Raw genomic sequence first — 26,842 nt, forward strand, 5'->3', positions numbered from 1 at the left:
CACAAGGATTGAGAAATGTCTCTATTCTGCTGCCCAACATCTGCGATATTCAAGGGTTCGCAAAGTTTGTATTTCGATATGCAAATTTGATTGAAAATTGCAATGTTTATTTTTGTTTTATGAAGTGGTACCTAGTATTCACAAAAGTAGTTTCTCTGGCTTCGAAAATGCAAAATGCTTTGTGATCTAAACACAATTACAAGTCGTGAATTCTGATTGCAAAATAAGTGATTAAGCAGAGAATGCACTACTCAATCCTTGAATGATTCAGTAACCACAAAGAGCCTCTACTGTGACTGAGGAAATCAGGAACATCCATACACAGTGCTCAAGGTGCATGTGTTGTCTGTGACCAAAACTATAGGCATTCTTCACAGAAGGCAGTTCCCCTCTCACAACAGTAGGGCAGCGCTGCTTGCAGGAATAGACTATTACACACATATTTAGCTGCACCTTTACAATTAATGACAGAGATTTTTATCACAGAAGCTTGGCATATTAATTCAGCAATAGCACAAGGAGGACTATGAAAACATTTCACATCCTTATTGCTATTTTCTATACTAGAAAAATATCGTGCATTGTTGGCTAGGATCAGTCTTCAGTACCCCCAACATACAATACACTCATGCAAGGTCTCTAGGCAGTTAGAACAAACTAAAACACAGATAAGTATATTAAAACAGCCAGTGAAATTAGGAGTCAAGTGATGGTCTTGTGAATTAAGCTACTCTTTACTTGCGATGAAATCTGCTTGAAAGGTACACCTGAAGAATATAGTTCAAAGGACAAACCAAAATGTTTTGGTTTGTTCCCTTCAACTCTCCTTTTGTAGGTGGTTCATTCATCTAAGATTTAATCAACTGACTATACTGGATTTTATCGCGTTAAGGAGTGGTGTTCACGACAACAAATCATGTGGTTTGGCTTGGCGGACTGCAATTAAGGGTTTGAGGAATTTTGTATTAATTCATTTCTTTCACAAGTTAGTCTTTATTCAGTGGAAGATGCTACGTATAATATTAATGATTTGTACTTGAACACAAACATGTAAAACAACCAATTTTATTGGAAAAGTAAACCATATTTTTGATAATATTCTATGAATTTGTTCTGTGTGAATCTATTTACAAACATGTATCAATTGGTAAGGATATTTCTGCTCAGAAAGTATTGATTTGAACATGCAAACAACCAGCATCTCATTATCCCAAGGAACACGTTGGGCCTGATTTATACTTTTTTAGCGCCACATTTGCGTCATTTTTTGATGCAAAAGCAGTGCAAAGTTACAAAATATAATTGAATTTTGTAAGTTTGTGCCACTTTTACGTAAAAAATGACGCAAATGCAGCACTAAAAAAAGTATAAATCAGGCCCTTTGTGTACCTTGATGTTATTAGAATGTTGGGAAAAGATGGTTCCGTTGCTAGTGGAGGAATGTTCATAGTTGGACTCAGGGCTGAGGGCAAAGGTTTACTCTTGTCTGGCTGTGACTTTGTACTTGTTTTCTTGGAAAATAAACTGGCCAACCTTTTCCTCTCCAATGCCTTCAGTTGCTGTGACATAGGCCCTCATTATGACATTGGCAGTAAATGTTGCTTATCGGCGCAGTGATGGCCGCCAACATACCCCCGCAGTGGCAGATATCAGTTCGCCATATTATGACACACACACACCAATCCGACAGAATACTGCCACATGCACAAATCTGCCAGCCCAAAGGTCAGTGCGAAAGTGGCGGTACCAACACCCATACCGTTACGCCAACAAAACAACACCCACCACATTATGACCCACAAATCACCACAGTGGACATTCAACGGTGGTAAACCATTGGCGGTGCACACCGGAGCACTCAGAATGGACACCCAAATACAAAACAACACTACATTGGCAAAAACCGAAATCACACTCCTGACACTCATACACACACCACACACACCCACTACAGCACCATAAAACACACACCCACATTACCCGCAACCCTTTACGAACAACAATTATTGCCACCAGACTGAAACCAAGACCACTGAGACAACTACACACACACACCACAAACACCCACACATCCGTCACGCACCCCACATCCCACACCCCACCACATCACTCAACACCCTCCCACCAACACACACACAACACCCATGTCCCCAGTAAGGCACCACCGTTTCACTGATGAGGAGTTGTGGGTCATGGTGGAGGAAATAGTCAGGGTAGAGCCACAGCTGTTTGGAGCACAGGTACAGCAACTATCCATTGCCAGGAAGATGGAGCTATGACGGAGAATTGTGGACAGGGGGAACGCCGTGGGACAGCATCCAAGAACAAGGGACGACATCAGGAAGAGGTGCAACAACCTACGGGGGAAGGTGCGTTCCGTGGCAGCAAGGCACCAGCTCGCCATACAGAGGACTGGAGGTGGACCTCCAACTCCTCCCCCACAACTCACAGCATGGGAGGAGCAAGTCTTGGCACTACTGCATCCTGAGGGACTCACTGGAGTTTCCGGAGGACTGGACACTGCTGAGTGAAAATTGACTGCTTATCACCCCGCATACCTGCATGCCATCACAACTCCTCACCCGCACTCCCATCACTCCACCACATCCCACACACTGCACCTACACATATGACTAACCCCAATGCCTAGCCTTGCATGCTATACTAATGCATGGACAGCCCTCCCAGCCCTTCACGGACACCCATCACAAAAGCATGCACAGCATGGAGAACTAATAAGTCCACAATACATCACCATACACAAACAAAGGCATCAGGGCAACAGCAACGAAAGAGGGGAAGCCAGGGATGTACAATTTGTCACAGACATGAGGCATAATACATCACTTACATCCTCACAAGTGCCCCAGCCGATCTCAGGGGAGAGGAGATGCCACATCTAACCAGCCCCCAACAGAAGTTTCCCCGAGTGATGACAGTAACTCTGGACTTCAGGATCTGGATGAACTACCTGGCCCATCAGGGACCACTGGTCAGTCGAACACCCCAGCCCACTCACAGTCCACTACAGAGCCTTCTCCATCAGTATCCAATACCAAAGCACCCACCCAACGTTCCCACACCTCTGTCCCCAGGACACGTCAATCAGCAGTGTGCGCACCTGTACAGGGACCCCAGTCCACACCTCACCCCAAGACAATCAGGGTCCTGGGGTCAGTGGCAGTGGGCACACCATTCAGAGGACAGAGGAACAGGGCTACATGGACACTGGGTGGACGGCTGTGCGCCAGGGAGAGGCCCAGGGAACCGACTCTCCAGGAAGCACTCACTAATGTCCTGGGGCTTACTTACAATCCCAGAAAAAGAAGGGCCAGATCCTAACCAACATGCAGGAGAACAAGCGGCTGCAGGAGGAGGAACACCATTAGGAGATAAGGGAGGATTTGCAGGCCCTCAACACCACTATGATCTCTATAGCAGGGGTGCTGGCAGACATGACCAACATCATGAGGGAATGGCAGCACACCAGTGGGCCCTTACCACTAGGCCAGCCTACTGACCATCCCTCCACTTCTACTGCAGCTAGTGGTCAGGAGGCCCTGACACAGGATCCACAGGTCACCAGCAACCCTCCCCCTGCAGAAGGTGAACCACCCCACAAACGTTCCCTGTGACCCACATGGAAGCCAGAGGCACTTGCCAAGACCACTGCCAGGAAATAAGACCCTCCTGAATGTCCCCTTTGTGTCCCACCCTGTCACCTTGTCCACTTTGAACTGCCTTAGCTCCCCTTCCTTTGGCCATTGGACACTGGACCTGTGCTACAAACAGAATGGAACCACACCCTGGACTTTCCAACCATCACCCGATTCCATTGCACTTTCCCGTCAACTATTTGCACTACAATAAGCACCCATGAACACAACTTGACGGATAGTGTTCAATGTGATGAAAATTTGCATTTATGGAAACAGTCACATCATGTGAAAATGATCTGAAAACTGTGATAGCATACAGATAATGAACAGTAGCTGTCTGTAGTCATCACATAAGCACACGGTTGTAATATCAGCCAACATCTGCAAAATGAGAAGCCATTGGTGACAGTAAGTAGAGATGCAAAGGAAGTGAATGCCATCCTGCTACAGCCAAACAGATGAAACAATAGTCACAGGAATGGTCAGTTACACTGTCTCACCTGTGTGTCATTGGAAGATTTGAAGTATAACTGATGTTCTGTTGTCCACATCCTCATCCTCTGCCTCCTCAACCTCACTGTCCTCAGGGGCCACTGCTGCCACATGGGCATTTCCAGTCTCCTCCTCCTGCAGATAAGGCACATGTTGTCTGAGGACCAGGTTGTGCAACATGCAGCATGCCACTACTATCTGGCAGACCTTCTCAGGTGAGTAGCACAGGGATCCACCTGTCAGATGCAGGCATCTGAACCTGGCCTTCAGGAGGCCGATGGTCCTTTTGATAATTCTCCTGATTCGCCTTTGTGCATCATTGTAACGATTCTCATCCCTTGTCCTGGCATTCCTCACAGGGGTCAGGAGCCACAGTAGGTTTGGGTAGCCTGAGTCACCTGCAAGTATTGAGGGACAAACTTTATCCTTACACAATGATATGGGGTTTACACCAGAAGGCATACACTGACATACATTGGGTGAGCACTCAGGCTCACCTACTGTATTAGCCACACTCTGTACCTCTGTAGTTGTGCCATCAGCTGTGGGATGCTGCTTTTCCTCATAACAAAGATGTCATGCACTAACCCAGGATACTTGGCAGTGACGTGGGAGATGTACTGGTCCACCAGGCACACCATTTGCACATTGAGTGAGTGGAAATTCTTTCGATTCCTGAACACCTGTTCATTCTGGCGGGTGGGGACAAATGCAATATGTGTTCCGTCAATCGCCCCAACAATATTTGGTATATGTCCCATTGCATAGAATACTGCCTTCACAGTGGCCAAATCTTCCACTGAGGAGAAAGCGATGTAGCTGCACATGTGTGTGTGACCAAGGCAGACAGAACCCTTGCCAACATGATTGAGAACATTGGCCGTGACATTCCTGCTGCCAAGCCCACTGTCACTTGGAAAGCACCAGTTGCCAGGAAATGGAGCACTGATAGGACTTGCACAAGAGGGGGGATCCCAGTGGGATGATGGATAGCTGATATCAGATCAGGCTCCAATTGGGCACACAACTTTGTGATTGTGGCCCTGTCCAGTGTATAGGTGAGTTTTATGTGCCTGTCCTCCAGTGTAGCCAAGTCCATAAGGGGTCTGTACACAGGGGCTTGTCTCCTCCTCCTATTCATCCGCAGTGGTAGATATGTAGAGGACACAAGAGTGAGTAGGTTGTCACAATTTGAACAATGGAACCACCACCTCAGTGTACATAGAGCATTAATGTAATGGGACAGTGAGAATGGCAATGCACGTGCAATCATCAGCAATGACTCAGTTATGGATTATCTGAATGTTGTCCACCACCATTAAATGGCAACTGCCTGTCCTATATCTAGAGACAGGTGGAAGTGAGGTAACTTCGCCAATGTTGGGTGTCATAGCAGAAGGTGGTCTTGCACTGCCGTGCAATTCCTCATATGCTAATATGGGGCTCAATGGAGTACAGTGGCCAGTGGGAATCAGCGGCACCGGTGACTGTGTACACCACCACAGATATGACTGTCATTTTCTATCTAAATCCTCACTTGATTCCTGACTTTCCAGAGGACAACACCTACACTGCGTGTGCTGCTGTGACCTGTGTCTGAAACCTACCTTGGCCTGTGTGACCGGGAAAAGGTCCCCTGCCTTCACTTTAGAGGAGTTGGAGTGTTTGGTGGAAGGGGTCCTACCCCAGTATGGACAGCTGTATGGGCCTCCAGACCAACAGGTGAGGACCAACAGGTGAGTACACCTTGGGCATGATGCATGTGCCAAGGTTGCATAGAGATATGTTTGCAAGCATTGTGTCGTTTGGGGGGGTGGTATGTTCTGTTGGCAGAATACATGGTGGGCTCCAGGCGATGTGTGTGCCAATTGAGATGGGAATGGGATTTGTGGGCCATATGTGTGATAGGCTGGATTGTATGTATAATGGTGTCCTTCCACCTGTATAACCATTGCAGGTCAGCGCCCATCAGAAGAAGGAATTTTGGTGTGCCATTGCCAAGGACGTGCAGACCCTGGGGGTCTACAGCAGAAGGAGCCACCACTGTCGGAAAAGGTAGGAGGACCTGAGACGCTGGGAACGGAAGACCGTGGAGGCCCAGCTGGGGATAGCCTCCCAGCGAGGAAGGGGTGCCCATCGGAACCAGACCCCCTGATGGCCCACATACTGGCAGTGGCCTCCCAAGATCTGGATGGGCGCTTGAGGGCATCACAGCAGCCACAAGGGGGTGAGCACAGTGGGAGTAACTACAATGATTGGTAGGTGTTATGGGATCCGGGCGGTGCTTGTGAGTCAGTGGGTGCCCCTTATTGCCTGGTCAGACAGTGCAGCGTGACCCAGCTCAAGGGTAATGGGTGTATAGCAAATTCAGGAAACCTAGCTATGTTGTATTCCATGTCAGAAAGGCTTAGTGGTGTTCTGCTCTCATCTTGCTGTGGCACCTAGCCAATTGATTGCCAGTGTGGTGCATAGTGCTCAATCCTGAACCCTGTGTGTGATGGCGTGATGGTAGTGTGTATGCAAACTGTGGTATTGGTGCTGTAATTGACCCAGTGTTCCCTTTCTCGCTCTCACTCCCTTTTTTCTTCTGTCATCCTGTCCATTTGTGCATTAGCATCATCTGGTGAAGTGGCAAGGGTACCAGCGACTGAGGGAGCTGTATCCCACAGGACCCAGGAGGCAGAGTCCACTGACACCGAGGGAACCAGTGAGACGGAAGGCGAGGGGAGCGCCACAGCAGAGATAGGAGGTCACAACACTGACTGTGATTCCTCCTCTGATTGGAGCTCCCTGGTGGTTGCGGACACCTCTGGGACCACCTCAGCTCCAGGTACAGCTGCCACTCCATACCAGTACTGCCCTCCCAGTAGCCCCTCACCGAATTGCCCGTGCCCGTTCACCCAGGAGGGTGGGCATCTCCTTCGCCACAGGCACCTCAGGCCCTGCCCCAGTGAGCCCTGCTGCCCTGAGTGAGGAGGCTATTGACCTCCTGAGAACCATTTCTGTGGGTGAGTCAACCATAGTGAATGCCATCCAGGGGCTTACATCCCAGATGCATCAATGCAATGCATTCCTGGTGGGCATCCAGGGTGGATTGGCGGCCCAACAGTGATTGTTCCAGGCTCTGGCCTCCTCTCTGATGGCAATCATTGTCCCTGTTCCTAACATCCCCCCTCCAACTACCACTTCCCAGTCACAGTATGCTCAACTCCAACCCATCCCATGCACACATACAGAAAAGCATGCACACAAAATATCAGACAAGATTAGCACAGCCAAACACAGGCAGCACACTTTAGGCCACAAGCACTCACACAGACACCAGTCAGTTGGAGACACAACCACATCCACTGCCTCCACTGTCTCCCCCTCCTCCTCTTCCCTCACAGTCACATCCACACTCACACCTGCATGCACTGCTTCAACAGCCAGCACCACCATCACCACACCAAGCAGCACACACATTTCACTAGCAGACACCTCCACAACATCCATCCATGCGTCCCTGTGTCCTCTCCGCCCTGTTTGTTCCACCCCTCCTAAGGGACACAAACGCAGGCACTCGGACACCCAACAGCCATCCACCTCACACACGCACACTGCCCATACACCTGCACCCAAGTCCAGCAGACATACACCTCCAACAACCACTCCCTCAACATCCACTCCCACACCTCCTCCCTCATCCCACCCCACCGTCCCTAAAAAGCTTTTCCTTGCCCAACTTGACCTCTTCCCCCCGCCCCATCCTGCCCATATGAGCAGGGTCTCAACGACCCAGGCAAGCTCCTCAGCCAAACAGTCCACGGGACAGTGGAGGCAAGAAAGTGAAGGATCCCATTCCACCAGCTGGGAAATGGAAGGATCCCACTCCACCAGCCAGTAAAGGGAAGATCCCACTCCACCTGCCAGTAAAGGGAAGGATCCCACTCCACCAGCCAGGAAAGGGAAGGATCCCGCTCCACCATCCAGGAAAGGAATGGATCCCACTCCACCAGCCAGAAGGGATAAGGATCCCACTCCACCAGCCAGGAAAGGGAAGGATCCCACTTCACCAGCCAGGAAAGGAATGGAACCCACTCCAACAGCCAGGAGGGATAGGGTTCCCACTCAACCACCAATGACAGCAGAGGTTCCCACTCAACCACCAATGACAGTAATGGTTCCCACTCAACCACCAATGACAGTAATGTTTCCCACTCAACCACCACTGAAAAGCAAGAAGCCCTCACCTCCAGCTGAGACACAGCAGCCCTCACCTCCTCTTGGGAGGCTGCCTCTGCACAGTTTGGTGCAGTGAATGTCAGGATCAAGTTGGGGATTGGACGCTGCCCTGTGGCCATGTGGGCCTTTTGTACTTTGGACTGGGCATTGGCCCTTTCTGGACAATGGTTCATGTATAATATTTGTCAATTCGGTACTAATGGTGGTTGTTGTCATGCAAATACATTTTCAATTCTGCCTTACTGTTGTCCTTGCATTATTCTGACTTGTGTCCTGTGACATTGTTTTTCTTCTGCAGCTGGTTGTGTGTGTGGTGTGTGTGTTAATGGTGTGTGTTGTGCGTGTGTGCGTGTCACTCTCCTTTTCCTCCCTCCCTCCCTTGTGTGCTAGGCGGCTGTACTCACTGGCATCGTCTTCGTCGGCTTTGGTGTTCCAGGTGGAGCATGGTGTAGAAAAGCATAGGGAAGACCTGCAGTTCCGATTCCAAGACAGCGTTGATCTTCTCTCTGTTTCTAATGGTCAGTCTTTGGTCTTCTGTTTTGTGTTTCCGTCAGGCTTTTGATGGCGTTGGCACCGCCCTGAAAATCGTGGAGGTGTGCTGCGTCACAATGTGGTGGGCAGTACCTTAACTTAGGCCTGGCTGTTGATGGCTACCGCCGTAGTTATTGGTGTTTACACCCTGGCGGTTGGTGTGGTACATTGGCTGTCTATGGGAGTTATCACCGCCATGGTCATAATTTGGTGGTAATTACCGCCAGCCTGTTGGCGGTATTACTGCCACTTTATCACTCACTGCCAATGTCATAATGACCACCATAGTTTGGTGACAAGCTGGAGTCAGTCTTCCCCTCTTCTGACCCATTTGTTGTGCTGCACTAGTGTCCAGGGTGACCATTGGCTCTCTAGGATCCTGAAGAATGGGTGTTCGCTGATCAAGGATTTCAGCACATCCACTTGACTGTGAGTTCTCCACACACAATGTGGATGTCAGGAGGAGACTGCTTTGAGAAGGGTGGTCGCTGGTTGTTGACCTGCCCCTTGGGAGCCTGATCAGTTATAGAAATAGACGGTTGTGCCTTCCCTGACAGCTCTGTTATTTGACTCAAACCTTTAAATGCAAAAGAGGTTCCACTAACTACAGAAACCATGTTGGTTGGTATACATGGCGGCCATTTTAGGAGCTTGGGCAGACTGTCATTCACCAATATAGGAGTTAACCTTATGCTGTATCGAGTCCAAATTCTTCAGTGCTTGCGGTGACAGGCAAATAGTTAAAAAAAATTGTGACAAAGGCTTGATGTCCAGCGTAGTTTGGTGGTGTTGTGCTAAACATTTTTTAAGAGGCCAAAAACACAAAGTGAGAATGTGGATACTTTTGTGAGTGAGTTACACAGACTCAGTTCTCGGTCTAAATTGAAAAGATATAATGACTAATTCATCATGGATCAATTTATTGGCCATAGCTAAGATAGATGTGGCCAACAAAAACTTCTCACAATGGGTAATGCGTTCCTGGATGTTGTTATCAAAGTTGCTAAGAGCATAAAACTCTCTCAAATTTCCATAGAAGAACTGAATGATTCCCAAAGGTGGTCGTAGGATCTGTTAATATAAGGGGGTCTGATAAGAAAGAGGTTGAACTAAGTGACAAAGAGTTTTTCAAATTGCAAAACATTTGTTTTGGATGGTGCAGCTTTTCTCACAGAAAAGGTGGTAGGCTGTGTCCTTTCAGAACTGCAACAAGCAGAGTATGTTCTAAAGTAGACCATTTCACAAAGGTATGTGAGAGCGGTTGACAGAAGCCTTCAAAGTTAGCTTGGGTAGAGGATAATGAAATTCAAGTGCCATACGTAGAACATGTTGTCCAGGACTTCAAGGATATGGGCTTAGCAGTTTCTGATGTGATGAAAGGGGATTCCTTAGAGTGCATTGACCCATATGTGGACAGTGGGGTCAGTGATAATACACTACACTTGTGAGTTGATTCAGGTGCAAGGAAAACAAAGATGTTGGGGGATTACTAAGTCAAGCTCACAAGCACTTTGACCTGTTGTAATTATTGTGGGCTTTTAACTATGCCCACCTCATGGCCATCACTTTCATTTGTTCATGGGCTTGCCTTTCAAAAATCATTTGATGTGATTGGTAAATGCTTTATGTTTGTCACACCTTGGGGCAGTTTGATTACCGCCTTAGGCACCGACCCTCTTACTGAGATAATGCTATATTGACAATATACTTCAATATACTTCAGCATGGGCAAACTACTTTTTTTCTTTTGTCTGCGCTACATGGCCGCCATGGCGGTCACAATGTTCGTAGGTCAAACTCAATTGGTGGTATTGCATATGCACTCTGAACTGCTTAGAACACATTCTTTACAGCAGGCACATGAACCCTGTGTGCTACCGTATGATGACTCAAAGTTTCTACTAGACAAAAGTATGTTCTCTTGGCTACCATGGCGCTTACAGTGCTCAGAGTGTGAACTCGGTCAGCTGTATCGTTTTTACATTATATGCACTCTGATCTGCTTAGTACATGTTCTTTGCAGCACACATATTTATTCTGGGACTTGTAGTTTTATTTTTATAACGTGATGCAAGCTGGAAATCAGCCGTTGGAGAAGTATTTGTAAAGTTGTCCAGCTCCCTGGTTTGATGCATGATTCGCTCATTTAGTTTGTTTCAGCTCTGCATTCTGGGACTTGTAGTTTTATATTTATTACTTGATACAACCTGTGAATACAAAGCAGAAACCTGACTAGATGAACTATACACATTTGAGTCTGTGAAACGTGAGCTGTATGTGCATGTATTTATAAAACTAACCTCAAGGAGAGCAGTTGATTATGCCGTTGCAATGGTCAATATTTTATAACTAATATTTCAGTTCAAGACGGACTGAGGATCATTAATATCATGTGAGGTGACTTTCCTCAAGCGTGTGAAAAATCATGGTCATTTTGTTTGACTCCCCAGAAAGAAGGAAAAGGACAGTGATCCAGTAAGCACGCATTCTTGGAGTACAATTATTTATTTGTTGCCTGCAGGCAATGTTGCCTGTACCAACTGTCAAGTAAATATGTTTTGCACCTGGGAGATATTTGTGTTTTAAGAGCCTTGTAAAAAAATATTCCATTAGGCCTACTAGACCTTTAGATATATGCAAGGCCACTTGTATTATTACAGCAGTTATTTAGCAGAAAGGATGTTCAGCGGGGTCGACCAATTAATGTGGCAAAAAAGTCCAGTTATGCATTTATAATGCTAATAGCTCCAACTCACGTAAATGTGAGACCTGTTTCATTGCAAATGCTTGTTTTTATAAAAAGCAGGTTTACAGAAAACTCTTTCTTCCTGATAGATCTCCGGTTTCATATGAAGGTAGGAGGATATTTTTAGAAGGATACATAGAGGACATTCTTGAGTTCAGAGGATGTAGAATACCGGGAATAATATATGTAGTCAAGAAGGATCTCAGTATTCTGGAGAGGTTTCACCAAGGTTTGTTCGATATGTTGTTTGGACCAGAAATGAAAGAACAGATTTTGGTTGTTGAAGAACAAACTGCTTTGGATACACTGTCTTAAGAATTTCCCAAAGTTTTCAAAGATGTATTGGGTAAGATCTCAGATCTTAAACACAAACTTAAAGATTGAACAGCAGGTTTTGGCTGTGGAACACAAACTACTACAAAACAGTTCCAATTAGTTTGAGGGATGATTTATAAAAGGACCTAAAAATGTTACAGGAGAAAGGAGTAACTGAACCTCTTGAGTCCTCCCTGTGGTTGTCTCCTCTGGTGGTGGCTTGCAAGTGTAATGTGGACTTGAGGGTATGTGTGGATTTGCACAGTTTAAAGAAAGAGATCTGGGTAGATTCATATCCTTTTCCAAAAATCAATGAGTTATTAGAAAGACTTAGAGGTGCTGTGTGGTTTTATAAGATAGACCAGGCAGACGCTTCCCAAGAAGTGGAAAAATAATAATCTTCTATACATTTCACTACACTTAACTCATATGAAGGTACCTTTCAGTATTGATGCAGGTCTTTTGGGGTGGCGTCAGACACATCAATGTTTCAAAGAATCATGTTCTTGTTCATATTGTGTGGGTGGTTGTGTACCAAGATGATGTGTTAGTGTTTCAAAAGAATCTGAAACAGCATGATGCAACATTGTGTAAAGTTCTTAACACTCTCACTGAGTGGAATTGTGAATTTTGGAAGACATCCATTACATTATTGGGTCACGTAATCTCAGGGAATGGTATAAGGGTGAAATAAATGGATTGGCCTGTACCGAAGAACAAGGATGAACTACCTTTGCTCATTTGACATTGCAAATTTTCTTCAAAATTTATTCCAGAAGATACCACAAACATGAAAGGCTCTCAAATCTGTTAAAGAAATCTGTACCTTTTGTGGGGGATTTTAATTGTCAAGCTATGTTTTTATGCGTGAAAAGTGAGATGACTAATTTACTTTTTAAACAGACCACAAACATTTTGTGTTTGTTCTACATGGAGAAAATGTTAGGACTGCTACACCACGTACAGCAAGGCTGACCACAAAGTTATTTAAGTATAATCTTTATGTCAAGCATGTACCTGGTAAAGGTAATGTTGCAGCTGATGTTCTCTCCAGATGTCTACTGAATGGTGTACGATAATATCAGGTTAAGGATGACAGGGAGAATTGTTTTATTGCATTTGTTGATGCAGCACACATTCAAAGAGTTACAAAGAGTTACAAATGAGGAGAAATAAAGATATTATTTCTCCTGGTTGAGCCTCCCATGGGGAGGTGTGAGGTTTTGGAGCATCCCCAGCTTTACAGACTCTTGTAAATCTGGAGAAGCACCAAAATCCATGAGTGTTGTGTGCGGAAACCTACTGCAATGCCCACTGAATGCCTACCTGGCACAGAGTAAGGCAACTCAGTGATTTGCGCTGCCTTGCCTTACTCCATATGTAAAGTGGCTTTGCATGGCCTCATAGATATGGTTGAGAGGTATGCACGGCTGCTGCATCACTAAAAGTGACACAACGGCAGCATAATTATCTCATAAATAAATATGCCCCTTACACTTTGTAGTAAGTCCAGAACTGCACATGGCCAATCACTGCTACTGCAACTTCCATTTTTTCTAGGGAATGCTGTTGCAGTACCAGCATTTGGCCATTTGAAGTGCTTTACTTACTAGTGATTTTATGTAACTTACATTGAGAGGGCCCAATTCACAAAGGTGAACTTAGAACAAAAGCCTGAGTTTAGACTTTTGTTCAAAACTTAGACCAAAAGTCTAACTTTACTATGAATAAAGTTAGACTTTTTGTCTAAGAGTAATTTTTGTTCTAAGCTTAGAGTTTTGGCCTAAAGTTACCTTTGTGAATCAGCCCTCCAGTTTGTGACGACTAAAAATAAGTAGATTTACTCAAATATATAAAGTTACTCAAAAGTGTAAGCTAACTTTGTGAATCAGGCCCAAAGAGAGAAAGGGCGTGGCAGTCTTGGCTAAAAAGACAGGTTGGATTAGCTGTGATACAGTCTGAACATTTTATATATTTCTACACAGTATCATCTTCATAAGATTCATCCTCCTTAAATAATAGTCAGGACTAGACTGGGAAATAAAACCATCTGTCAAAATGGTTTATAATTAGTCCTCAGTGGCACAGTGTGGGTAATCATATTGAGAATAACTAGCTTATTTCTTGGGTTTGGGAGACCGGGTAAGTTGTTTAAACAGCTCAAACAGGGCAAATTACAAGGAGCTTTTTTAAAGTTATTGGCTAAGTGCTTTCAAGGCTGCAAGATATCAAAGCAACTGACTCGATTGCATCCCACCAGGTATTGGTAGTATGTCGTAAGAACCTTGATTACTATTACACACCCATCAGTGGTGTAAATATTTGTCATTAGGGAGAAACCTTGAGGAAAAGTTACCAGCAGAAATGTTTAATGTTTCAATGTGACCTTATAATGTCTCCCCAAATACTGCAGGCTAATATATTTGCTATATTAAGTAAAAATGCTTTTAGAAGTTCTTCACAGTAACCAGACATTCTGAATCTCTGAGAGAACTCTGTATTATTGATTGCACCCTTTGCAAGTACATGAGGGCCCTTTGAATAATACATATCTAGGGGATCAGGTTAGCATTTCAGCATTACATGAAATGTAGTCTGTGGATCATTGCTGTACAGCAAGTTTGGAGTTTTTAGACATGTGAAGAAAGATGATTGTTTTTTATTTTTGAATGGGTTATAATCTTGTTTCAGTTGCTGCAGGAAGGAACAAGAAGCTAAAATTGTTTCTACATTATTTGTCATGTACTGAAAACAGAGTACTTTTGTGCAGCGGCATTTGCAACTCTGCAGATGAGAGGCAGCACACATGGTTATGTAAGCCACCCCACGTTTCTCTGGAAACATGTTACCTCTTGATGATTATATAACAGGAATGAGAGAATATAATTTAGATTTTAATCTCAATGATTTTGTGTCAGTTTAGTGTGACCAATAATTTCACATATTGTACTATCTCCAATATTGAGAGAAGTCCACCAGTGTACCACCGCTCCTTACAAATTAATGCTAAAGTTAATGCACAACCATTTGGATTATTTTCAAAAATGTTTTTATAATAGCTCTTTCTATAGCTTTCTTCATTATTTCTGTTTCATTTATGTTCTCAAATATGATTTGATTTCTGAATCAAAGTGCTTGACTCATTTCTGAATATATTCATCAAGGTTAGAAATTCACTACAGTTCAAAACAGCCCTGGTGCATTTCGGACCATTCAGTCCTTCAACTGGGGTTGATTGTCCATGTGATTTACATCACTGAAATTAAAAACAAATTTATCACTTTCTACTACCACACACATCAAGAAACAAAGCAGAAATTGCAAGAAACCATTTCACCATGTAGAAATACTTTTTTCATGCTATAAACCAATACCTCATGGAGAAAACCAAGGGTCTGATTTAGAGTTTGGTGGGGGGGTATTTTCCATCAGTGTGACACAGTAGTGAGAATTTACCTCAAACAAATAAAAACAAGGCAAACAGGGACATTTTTGTTTACTTAAACATTACGGCCGGGAGAGGAGTTACAGAACCGGGGTCTGAGGACTGTCTCTCATTGTACATCAAATTGAAGCAACTTTTCTACAATTCTCTGAGAGCAATAAATCATAAAATACAAACAGTTGTCACAAGGTCATAGATACAATTCCAGCTAGGGAATGCAGATGGGCCTTGAGCTGGCATGGACACAATGTGGGCCAGGGAGTACGTTTCCAGATTACCTGTCTGAAGGGCGTGTGGTCATTGTGTGAGCTGTGTCCTGATTACATGTGACATCTAACTTTATGTTGTTTTGGGAATGCACACATCCCTCTGACCATCTGTGCTTTGTTCGGGCCAGTCTCCGTGGACCATTGTAGTGTTGCTGCCTATCTGTGAGATATGATCCACGTTTCCATGTTTGTACCTTTGATTGCCGGCTAATTGTTACCCCACCTGTGACCTGTCAGTCATTAATGTTCAGGCCTGGGTCTCAGAGCCTACCTGACCACTTACCTACGTGCTGGGGTTGATGGAGAACTCACAACTGGGCTATCTAACAATGCTGATGCGACTTTGTTCATGTATGAAAATGTATAGTTGGCATATAAACTTTCTTGTTGTGCACATCATTATTGATTAATCCAATATCAACACTCTGCCGCCATGAGGGGGTACACCCCTTCCAAATTTTGAAATGTCCACCAACCCAGCAGATATCTCTTGCATTTGCTGGAACCACTGTGACAACGGTTCCTGTAAATGCTTTGGAACTTTGACAGACAGCTCTGTCAACAAACATGATGGAGCTGTGTGCCAATCTTTCATTTTTTTATTTTTAAAAAGAAAACCCCAAATCTTTTATATTAAAATTAAACAAATGACCTCCCCCCTCCTTGAGACTTCCTCCCATGGTGTGGAGGAAATTTTACAGTTTTCACTTTCTCTTCTGGCCCGGTTTTACCTGCCCATTTCTCCACCCACTCCAAATACGGTAGGCGGACAAATGGCCAAAGCTATGACAGCCCTTACTCTGTAAGTTTGGCGGTGGAGACGGAGTGGTCTCTGCAACTGACATACTGAAGGTCTGTCTGACTCTAAATGAGGAAAACATCCCTTCAGTTTGGTGGAGACGATACTCTGTTGGCTTTGTGACTGAGTACCCTCCCTGCCAAACTATGAATTGGGCTCCAAGTCTCTACAACAATGTCTTGAATAGGAGCATCATATTACCAAAACACAATCGCTGATACCTTGTAGTTGGCTATGTACCCTCCAAGTTTTTTGCTTCCCTTATTATTTTTCATTTGCTCCAAGATTGGTAGACATAATCGTTGGATCCTTCATACAAGCATCAGGCATTATTCTTGTTCGTATATTTTGTTTATTTCTATCAATCCTTTTAAAGTGCTCGAACTACCTGCTGCTTATTCTTCAGAAACACAGCTTCTTCTTATGCTTCTGTCATTGATTTATTTCTTAAACAGCTATATTAGACCACATGCTGTAGATATGTTCAGATATCCATGGTATAAAATTCTGTTCCATTTTCCTCGCAACGGAATATTTAAAATAATAAATGTAATTTTTACTAATACAATTGACGTGAAGTCTCCATGCAATATGTTGCCTTTTTTAAGGATGTAGAGCACAGCTTCCTGCAATGACATTGTTACAATGTACACAGTTGTGAAAGAAAGGGGATAGTTATAGTACTTTTTTCTCAAAAGGAAGATGTGCACATTTTGGTAACTATTTTTATATATTTGATGACTGCTGAAATACATATAATGGTTGTTCCTCATGTAAGTACTAAAACATTTTTCAGCTAATAAAAATCCTATCTTTTTGATGATTTTTTTATTGGCCAGTTGCATGTGGAATACTGGGAACCAAGGATGAATCTTATTTTAATATTCTTTGATGATTTTTTTAATAGTTCAGATCTTGTTTTGTTTTGATCGTTTTAAATTGCTTCTGTTTTTATGTTTACAGTGTATACTGAACCACATTGTGTGTTTCCTTCCCCTTTCCTCATATTTGAATATCAGATGTGCATCTTTTCCAACATAGAAATTGCAAATTTGGAATATGTTTCCTTAGAGACTCAGGATGAAAGCTTTGATACCAAAATTTTTTAAAATTCTGGCAATTTTTGATTGTGCTTTCTTAGAGTTGGCTTCTACTCAAAGAGCAAGCACTTCCAAAGTCAGCAGGTTTATCATTTGTGTAGCGTTGAGATTGGACTGCGCAAGCCATGCATACATCAAATCTAATTGTGAGGAAATGCCCCTTTTAGGGTGGTCACCTGTGGACTACAACACTTATTGCGCAATCCACAAGCATGCAAGTGAAAACATGGCTTCAGGCCTAGCTGATGTAGCCTGAGAGCAGCAGCTTCAACTCTGCAGCATACACTTGTAAAAATCACAATATTGACAGGTAAGAAACCCGACTTTAAATATTTTATATGTCATCCCTAAGGACATCTGGATACCTGCACGTTATACAGCAAAATAGAGTGGAACATTTGTAACATTTAAAATGTCACATCACCAAGTGTCTAGGCCCAAATCGAGATTGTCACTGATAACTGACACATAGGAAAAGTCAATGTATAGTTTATACAACTTAATCCATAGCTTTTGACATGTACAAGCTACATACACCATTCAAATACTTATTTTTATTTTTATTTAAAAAAAATCTATTGATGAAGTTGGACACTTATTAACTACATGGGAAATGTAACTTTTATAAAGTTACAGTTACCCTGCCGGAAGCTTTTGGAAGTTAATTTGTATTAGCACTCCAACCACTGCCCAACCTGTACTTTGCTTGAATGAGGTGTGAAATAGGTGTAACAAATGCTTCTAGAGTTGGGACAATGACCTCAAAATGGCAAGGTGTTTTCTTCTCCTAGCACGAAGACCGGTTGGACATGCCACTTGCAACCAAAACAAAGAGGAGAACTCAAAGGTCAATTGACTAAGCTCCTGTGTGGGTATAGGGACTCAAAATGATGCAAGAGGCATTTTCCTGAAGTAGCCAGCTAACCAGTAGCAACTGGAAATGGGCTGTATTTTGCTGTTGGCTTCTGTTAGACCTGGCATCTTAGGGGTAGCCTATCCATGGGATGTTCACCTTTACTTCCTGGTTTGTTGCTGTATCTTTCTGTTGGTCTGGGGACTCTGAGCACTTTGCCACTGCTGATCAGTGCTAAAATGCACATGCTTGCAGCTAAAAGAAATGATAACACTGGTATATCCACAATTGGCATATTTAATTTACCTGTAAGTCCCTTGTAGAGTGGTATACCCTATACCCAGGACAGGTAAGTTAAATGCTACTGGTGGACCTGCAGCACTAATTGTGCCACCCCTCAAGTAGCTCTGTAAACATGCCTCAGGCCTGCTACCGCAGACCCTGTGAGCGCAGTCTAACTGCTAACCTGTCTTGGCATTTAAAACATCTTCCAAGCCTCAATCTCCCCTTTTCTTACATTTAAGCCACCCCTAAGACAAGCCCTAGGTAGCCCACAGGGCAGGGTGTCATGTAATCAAAAGGTAGGACATATACCTTTTAGTTCTCATGTTCTGGTAATGAAAAACTCCCAAAGTTGTTTTTCATTACTGTGAGGCCTGCCCCTCTCATAGGCCAGCATTGGGAATTTCTTATAATACCTTTAAGTTGTAGTTACCTTTAATCTGTATTTAGTGCCAGTGGAATGGTAATAATAAATCCTCTCTTCTGCTCTTAGAAGGCCTGCTTGGTTTGTGCCAACCTACCAGAGGATAAACACAGGCTAAATTATGATTTATCACTGACTCACCCTGATTAAAACTTCAGTCCCTACTTGGACAAGGTGCTTACCGCTGCCAACAGGAGACCTGGGGGCATATTTATACTCCGTTTGCGCCAAATTTGCGTCGTTTATTTCGACGCAAATTCGGCGCAAAATTAACGCCATATTTATACTTTGGCGTTAGACGCGTCTAGCGCCAAAGTAGGAGTAAAGAGCGTCATTTTTTTGCGTGAACGCCTTCCTTGCGTTAATGAGATGCAAGGTAGGCGTTCCCGTCCAAAAAAATGACTGCGACGCTAATGCGTCGTATTTATACTCCCGGGCAAAAATCACGCCCGGGAGTGGGCGGGTCAAAAAAACCCGCATTTGCGCCGCTTTTTAACGCCTGGGTCAGGGCAGGCGTTAAGGGACCTGTGGGCTCAAAATGAGCCCACAGCTGCCCTCCCATGCCCCCAGGGACCCCCCCTGCCACCCTTGCCCACCCCAGGAGGACACCCAAGGATGGAGGGACCCACCCCAGGGACATTCAGGTAAGTTCAGGTAAGTATAAATATTTTTATTTTTATATTTTTTTTGTGGCATAGGGGGGCCTGATTTGTGCCCCCCTACATGCCACAATGCCCAATGACCATGCCCAGGGGACATAAGTCCCCTGGGCATGGCCATTGGGCAAGGGGGCATGAGTCATGTAAATGGCGTCTGGGCGTCGTTAAAAATGGCGCAAATCGGGTGGAGGCGATTTTTTTCGTCAACCTGACTTGCACCATTTTTAAGACGCCCTAACGCCATTTTTCCCTACGCCGGCGCTGCCTGGTGTACGTGGTTTTTTTCCACGCACACCAGGCAGCGCCGGTCTGCTTGCGCCGGCTAACGCCATTCAATAAATACGGCGCCCGCATGGCGCTTCAGAATGGCGTTAGCCGGCGCAAATTTTTTTGACGCTAAACTGCGTTAGCGCAGTTTAGCGTCAAAAAGTATAAATACGGGCCCTGGTTTCTAACAGCCTCTGTCTGATACACTGAGAATGTCTAAGTGTTTCCACTGAGGTCCTGGGGGCATCAGAATTGTAGTATGTGGCTGATTGGGCACCAGAAGAAAGCTTGGAAATGTTTGAAAACAGAGATGCAAAGCTTCAGGGGACCTATCGGAAAATGTATCCGTCCTACAGTTCCACACTATTGCGTCTTCCCCAGCTTGGGTGCCCGCCATGAACAGTCAACACACAGAGGTGTAAATCACACATCTTTATTCCTCTGCATGTACTTGTGAACTACAACATACTAAAGCAAGCATTCATTATATTACATTGCAGTGATTACGTCACGCTATTAAGGAGTCTGCTGGGAGCCAGAAAGGTTCTGTTCTAAACCATGTAAGACACTACACTCACCATTGGATTGGACTCTACCTTTGTCCTGCTCAAAGATCTTTGCACATCCAAAAAAATTACTCTGTCTCATTCTGCTTTGGGACTTTGACAATTTTCAGCAAGTGATCTCCAAAGCTCTCAAGCTCCAGTGGGACCGATTTGCTTCAGGAATCCCTCTTTTGGTTCTACGACAGCTATAACATTCTTCGCAGTGACCCTCTAAACAAGGATTATTCTTCTCAAAAAGTGACACAGTCTAAGTCTGCTTTGGGATTTGGAAGAAATTACAACACTCTACTTCAAAAATGCAACAAAGTCATTGTCTGAAGTGTGACTTTTTTATTGCAGGCTTTCATATATACAGGGGGAGGGTTGAGCTCAGGTTTAAATTACTGAACCCTTTGATTGGACTAAACAGATTAATTACTTCAGGGCAGGCTTTAGGGAAGTGTGACCGGTGTGGCAACACTGGGCACTGACCTGGAAGGGGGCACTCTATTTAGCAGCAACTTATGATTTAAAAGCACCTGATACAGAGTTCCCTTGAACATCCAGCATTCAGGCAGCAATAAAAATGCCAAGATAACTCGTTTTTTCTAGTGGCACTTTTGACTTGCCATAAAGTAGCACAGATAGTCAGTATGCCTACTGCAAATAACAGATCTGTATTTTATGTGGCTAGCTGAGTGGCTTAGTATAGCCAGGCTTTACCAGCCATTTCAGGCCTCTTTTGCACTGGCCTGTCCCATGTGGCCTGAATTCAGTCCAAGGTCGTAGGCAGCAAAAGAAAGCTGTTGTTTCAGGCCTGTTGTGCACCGGCCTGCCAATATAAGCAGTGCACACGGAACAGGCCGGTGCACCAGAGGCCTGAAACAGCAGCTTTCACTGCCTATGGCTCTCCAGAACGCACCCAATCTTGGAAGCACTAAGCAGGTTCGACCCTGCTTACGGCTTCTGAGATGGAGCACATTCAGGACTCCACAGGTCACGAAACTCTGTCTCCATGGAATTCGACATAGTTTTTATTCAACTCCGTGGAATTCTGCGGAGTCGGACCAAGGGAACTCCACCCAGACCTACCTATAAGTCCCTAGTAAAGTGTAATATTTGTGACCCGGGCCAGTAAATTAAATGCTACTATTGGAGGGGTGCCAGCAGGGCTTTTTCCCTCCGGACAGCCACACATAAAAGGAGCTTAGGTGTGACTCAGTGGCCATCTTCATGTTGACGGCCATCCTGGGCAGGATGGGAGGGAGGAGCTGACACTTACACCTGAATGGGTTGGGTCCTGAGCCCTCACAAAGTGCTACATTACCCCCTGTAGTGGGCCAAGCGCCAAGGGAGGAAGGGCAGGGACTTTGTGCGCTGTGCTGCCAAAGAGACGCCACTGTGCTGGAACTCTGCTGGACTTTCCTGGACTCCTGTTTTGATGTCCCTGCCCTGCTTCCTGCTGCCCTCCTTGCCTGGGAGTGAAGAGGACTGGACCTGCATCTCTACATCCCCATATTCAAAGTGACTTCAAGGGCATTCTGTTGCACATGTAGAAAGAGCAAAAAAACAGGATGCTTTTGTGCAGGAAGGTGTCTCTTCCTGCACAAAAACAATACTGCATACAACACAGGCACCCTTGCACCAAGGTGCAAGTGTGCCTGCATTGGGCTAGACTGCCAAAATGGCACCAGCACAGAGGCAAAGGACAGGAATGTGCTGTGTGCCATAGATACAGCTCATTTCTGCCCTTTGGTTTTGATGCAGTGCAAGACAGCAAAATGACTTGCTGGGCTGCCCTGTACCATAGCCCCATAAATCTGGGCCCCATTTCTAAGAATGTAGAAAACTTTTCCAGGATGGACGTCATGCTTATAATCAGTCAGCAATACATGCTGCAGCACTGGTGAGCTGTGTGAACAAAAACAACTGAAAATGGATGCTAGAGCAACTCTTTTTTTTATATAATCCATTTTTCGGATGTTTTTGTTATTCTTAACTTCCGATTGTGATTTCTAATGTAAAATTGCCCGTCATTAAATCTAATGGAGTCCGAAATACACAACCAAATAGCCAACAGAAAAAAGTGACACAAAAAGACTTCTGTGAGTTGATTCAAGATACAACTGAGCAGGGCTCAAACCAATAAATTAAGTTTCCAAAGTAAAACAAACCAAGGGCTAAAGAAGGCTGACCCAGCAACCTTTATAGTGACTTAGTTGACATTTGTAAAATTGCCTGAGACCATTAAACTAATTCTAAATTGTCTGTAGAAACTGCTGCCTCTGGGAATTATTTGTTCAATATAATCACCAGCCCAGGATTGTCCCAAAGTTATAAACTTTGATCACCTCCACAGTTCTACATTAAACTACACTGATTTTTCCTGTCCATTAAGACGCAGAAAATGCTCTGTTAGTGGTGCACCCTGCCATAAAGTGAAAAGAAATATAGTGAAGTGCTCACAATTAAAGTGGATTGCATAGAACCGAGTAAAAGGCTAAAAACAAAGGGCAGCACTGCAAGCCTTTTTGCTGTGCCGCCCTGCATCAAAACAAAATTATAGGATTTCACTGTATCTGTAAGATGCAGCACATTCCTGTCCTTGTCCCCTGCAATGGTGCACAAATTGCTGCCTAGCACCAACGCAGGAACCCTTGCACATTGGGCAATGGTGCCTCTGTTCCAGGGATGATTGTTTATGTAAGCAATCATTAATAGTATGTTCCTCTTTCTATGTGTGCTGCAGGATGCAGCTGACATAGAAAGATGAAAAAACGGGGAGAAATCATGTTATTTCTCCCTGTTGCACCACTTAATGCCACCCCGGAGGTGGCAGAGGAATCTGACGAATTCTCAGACTTGTAAATCTGGGTATGCGTCAGATTCCGTTGAATTCCATGGGTGTTGCTTTGGGCACACTCACAGCAACACCCACAGAACACCCCTTTCAGGCAGTGTTATGCATGAAAGGGTTCCATATTCGCAAAGACATAAAAAGCCACTTAAATTTTCTTTTTGTGGCCTTGTAAATATGGACCCGTACACTACGCCAACAGAGGAAAACCAAAAATGATGGTCCAGTGGTGCAGTGTGCGGCCAGGACATCATAAATAACGCCCAAAGTGGCTTGTGCATTAATATGGTAAAAACAAGATAAATAGAGATGTAAATTCGGTGGGTTACCATAAAGTGGCATAGTATTGCCAATTAATTTGGTGAAATCTGATAAAGTATATAAAGTGTTTCATATCACGATATCAAGGTAAATAATGCCACCCTGAATCCAGAATAATGACAAAGATTTGATTGTAGTGTAAGTATATAAATGTAACCACAGATTTACTATTATTAACTCTTATATCTTCTATGTGTGTAAGTTACTTACCTTCATGGTTGTGGTAGTCAATATTCTGGATATTTGCAACTTGATAAAGTCCTAGAACACCTGCGGAAACTCAAGAAGTGCATATCCTCTAAAAAAAAGTTGCAGATACCTTACTTCCACACAAAGGAAAGGGCAATGAATATTAAGAAAGGGAAAATTGAAACCACCATTATAGTGTTGACCTGTGTCATTTTCCAAATCACATATCCATTGACAGGCCAGTGTCTTCTTCCTTAAGGCAGCCATAAATAGAACTATATTGTGAGAATGTGGATTATTAGTGGGGGCAGTTGCGAGGCCTCACCAAGTAATAATGTCAGTACTATGTATCAGGAAAAGTTTGGTTACTTTAATTTAAACCTAAGCTCAGTCTGAGGTAGCTGTGTGACAGAGCAGTCAGGCTTAACTCAAAGGAAATGAGTGTAAAGCATCAGTCCACAAATTACAGTTAATAAGTCAAAAGCACAACACAATAAAAAACTAGCATTCATTTTTATCTTTAAATAGAGATCAAAACAACAAAAATCTGATGAAGGGAACCAGAGTTATTATTTTTCAAACGTTTCCATAAATCACAGCTGTTCACTTCAAAGGTTTTATGAATGACTGCTTTTCACTTGTGGTAGTAGTCTATGGGCTTTGAACTCGAGTGTAGGTCTAAGACAAAGATTCAGGCTGACCAGACTCGCATACAGGGGCTTGGTAGGTCATGGTAAGGTTTTTTACTTCTGAACTTAGAAACATTTCTGGTTTTGGTTCTCACTGACGGGGTTCATTGGTGGGGTCCTTTGCAGCTTAGATCTCGCATTGGGCTGGATGTCAGCGGACAGGTGAGGTCCAGTGATCTGGAGGGAACCTCGGTTCTCAAGAGAGTCTGAGGCTATCCACAGACCAGAAAAACATCTCAGTAGTGCAATCTGAAGTCGGCTGCCTAGCGGGCCTTAAATGGCGGCCGCTGCGAGGCAGTGGTAGCGACCCTTGACCCCAGGGTAGGTCGCTCCCCTGCCTCCACAGCGCCACCAGGTCCTCTGTGCCGGCCTCTCTATTGTGCTGCTTGTCCCCCTGAGTGCTGTCTGATTGTCTGATTGTTGTGTGATCGCGCTCCCCCTTGCATTCTGTACCCCTGAGTGCCTGCTTCCCCGTTGTCTGAGTGTTGTGTGATCACGCTCCCCCTTGCATTCTGTACCCCTGAGCGCCTGCTTCCCGTGTATTCGCGCTCCCCTTCTCTCTCCTGTGTATCCCGAGTGCCTGCTGTCCCTCTTTCCCCCGCCCTCCCCCTCTGTCCTTCCGCCGCTTTTTGTCGTTTTTACTCGTTTTTCTGGCCTTTTTGTACCCTTCTAGGTACTCTTTGTTTTTCTGGGCCTCCTCGCCTTCCCGAGGCCAATCGCCGCTTTTTCCCGCTCTTTTTCCCCCTACCCGCCCTCCTCCCGCCTCCCAGCTGTCCCCGCCTCCCCGGCTACCCTTAAATGGCGGCCGCTGCGAGGCAGTGGTAGCGACCCTTGACCCCAGGGTAGGTCGCTCCCCTGCCTCCACAGCGCCACCAGGTCCTCTGTGCCGGCCTCTCTATTGTGCTGCTTGTCCCCCTGAGTGCTGTCTGATTGTCTGATTGTTGTGTGATCGCGCTCCCCCTTGCATTCTGTACCCCTGAGTGCCTGCTTCCCCGTTGTCTGAGTGTTGTGTGATCGCGCTCCCCCTTGCATTCTGTACCCCTGAGCGCCTGCTTCCCGTGTATTCGCGCTCCCCTTCTCTCTCCCGTGTATCCCGAGTGCCTGCTGTCCCTCTTGCCCCCGCCCTCCCCCTCCGTCCTTCCGCCGCTTTTTGTCGTTTTTACTCGTTTTTCTGGCCTTTTTGTACCCTTCTAGGTACTCTTCGTTTTTCTGGGCCTCCTCGCCTTCCCGAGGCCAATCGCCGCTTTTTCCCGCTCTTTTTCCCCCTACCCGCCCTCCTCCCGCCTCCCAGCTGTCCCCGCCTCCCCGGCTACCCTTAAATGGCGGCCGCTGCGAGGCCGCGCAGCGGACGCGCGCAGTGGGCGCGCCGCTGGCGCGCCGAAGGCGCGCCTAAGGCAAGCCCGTCCGCGCCTGGACCGCGCCTGGACCGCGCCCAGCGGCCGAACCCCTGGCCCCCGCGCCTCCCGCCTTACCTACGACTCCGCCGCCCTCGCCAACCTCAACCCCGGCCGCACACCAGGCTGCTACCGCGCCACCTCGAATCGAACCCACGGACCCTTCACCTGCAGCAACTGCCGCCTCACCTGCCTTCGGACCCCCACCGCTCTCGCCAAGAACAACTCCCCCGGAAGCAATCTCCACTGCATCCTGGTCAACACCCGATCCGTCCACAGGCACACCATCGAACTGTGGAACCTCATCACCTCAACAAACCCGGACATCGCCTTCCTCACCGAGACCTGGATGAACCCCTCCTCGGCACCCGACACCGCCATAGCCATCCCCGACGGCTACAAAATCATCCGGAAAGACCGCACCAACCGCACCGGAGGAGGCATCGCCATCGCACACAAGAACTCCATCCGCATCTCGACCCACACCGACGACTCACTCCCCGACGCCGAACATCTCCACTTCACGATCCACAGCGACCCCAAGACCACCCTCAGAGGCACCCTCATGTACAGACCACCAGGACCTCGCACCAAGTTCAGCGAAGACATCGCAGACTTCGTCAACCCTCACGCACTCTCGTCCACCGACTACATCCTCCTAGGAGACCTCAACTTTCACCTGGAGAACCTCACCGACAACAACACCACCGCCTTACTGGACAACCTCGCCAACCTGGGACTGAAACAGCTAGTCAACACCCCCACCCACTTCGCCGGACACA

The sequence above is a fragment of the Pleurodeles waltl genome, chromosome 11 (genome assembly GCF_031143425.1).
Source record: "Pleurodeles waltl isolate 20211129_DDA chromosome 11, aPleWal1.hap1.20221129, whole genome shotgun sequence".
Taxonomy (NCBI): Eukaryota; Metazoa; Chordata; class Amphibia; order Caudata; family Salamandridae; genus Pleurodeles; species Pleurodeles waltl.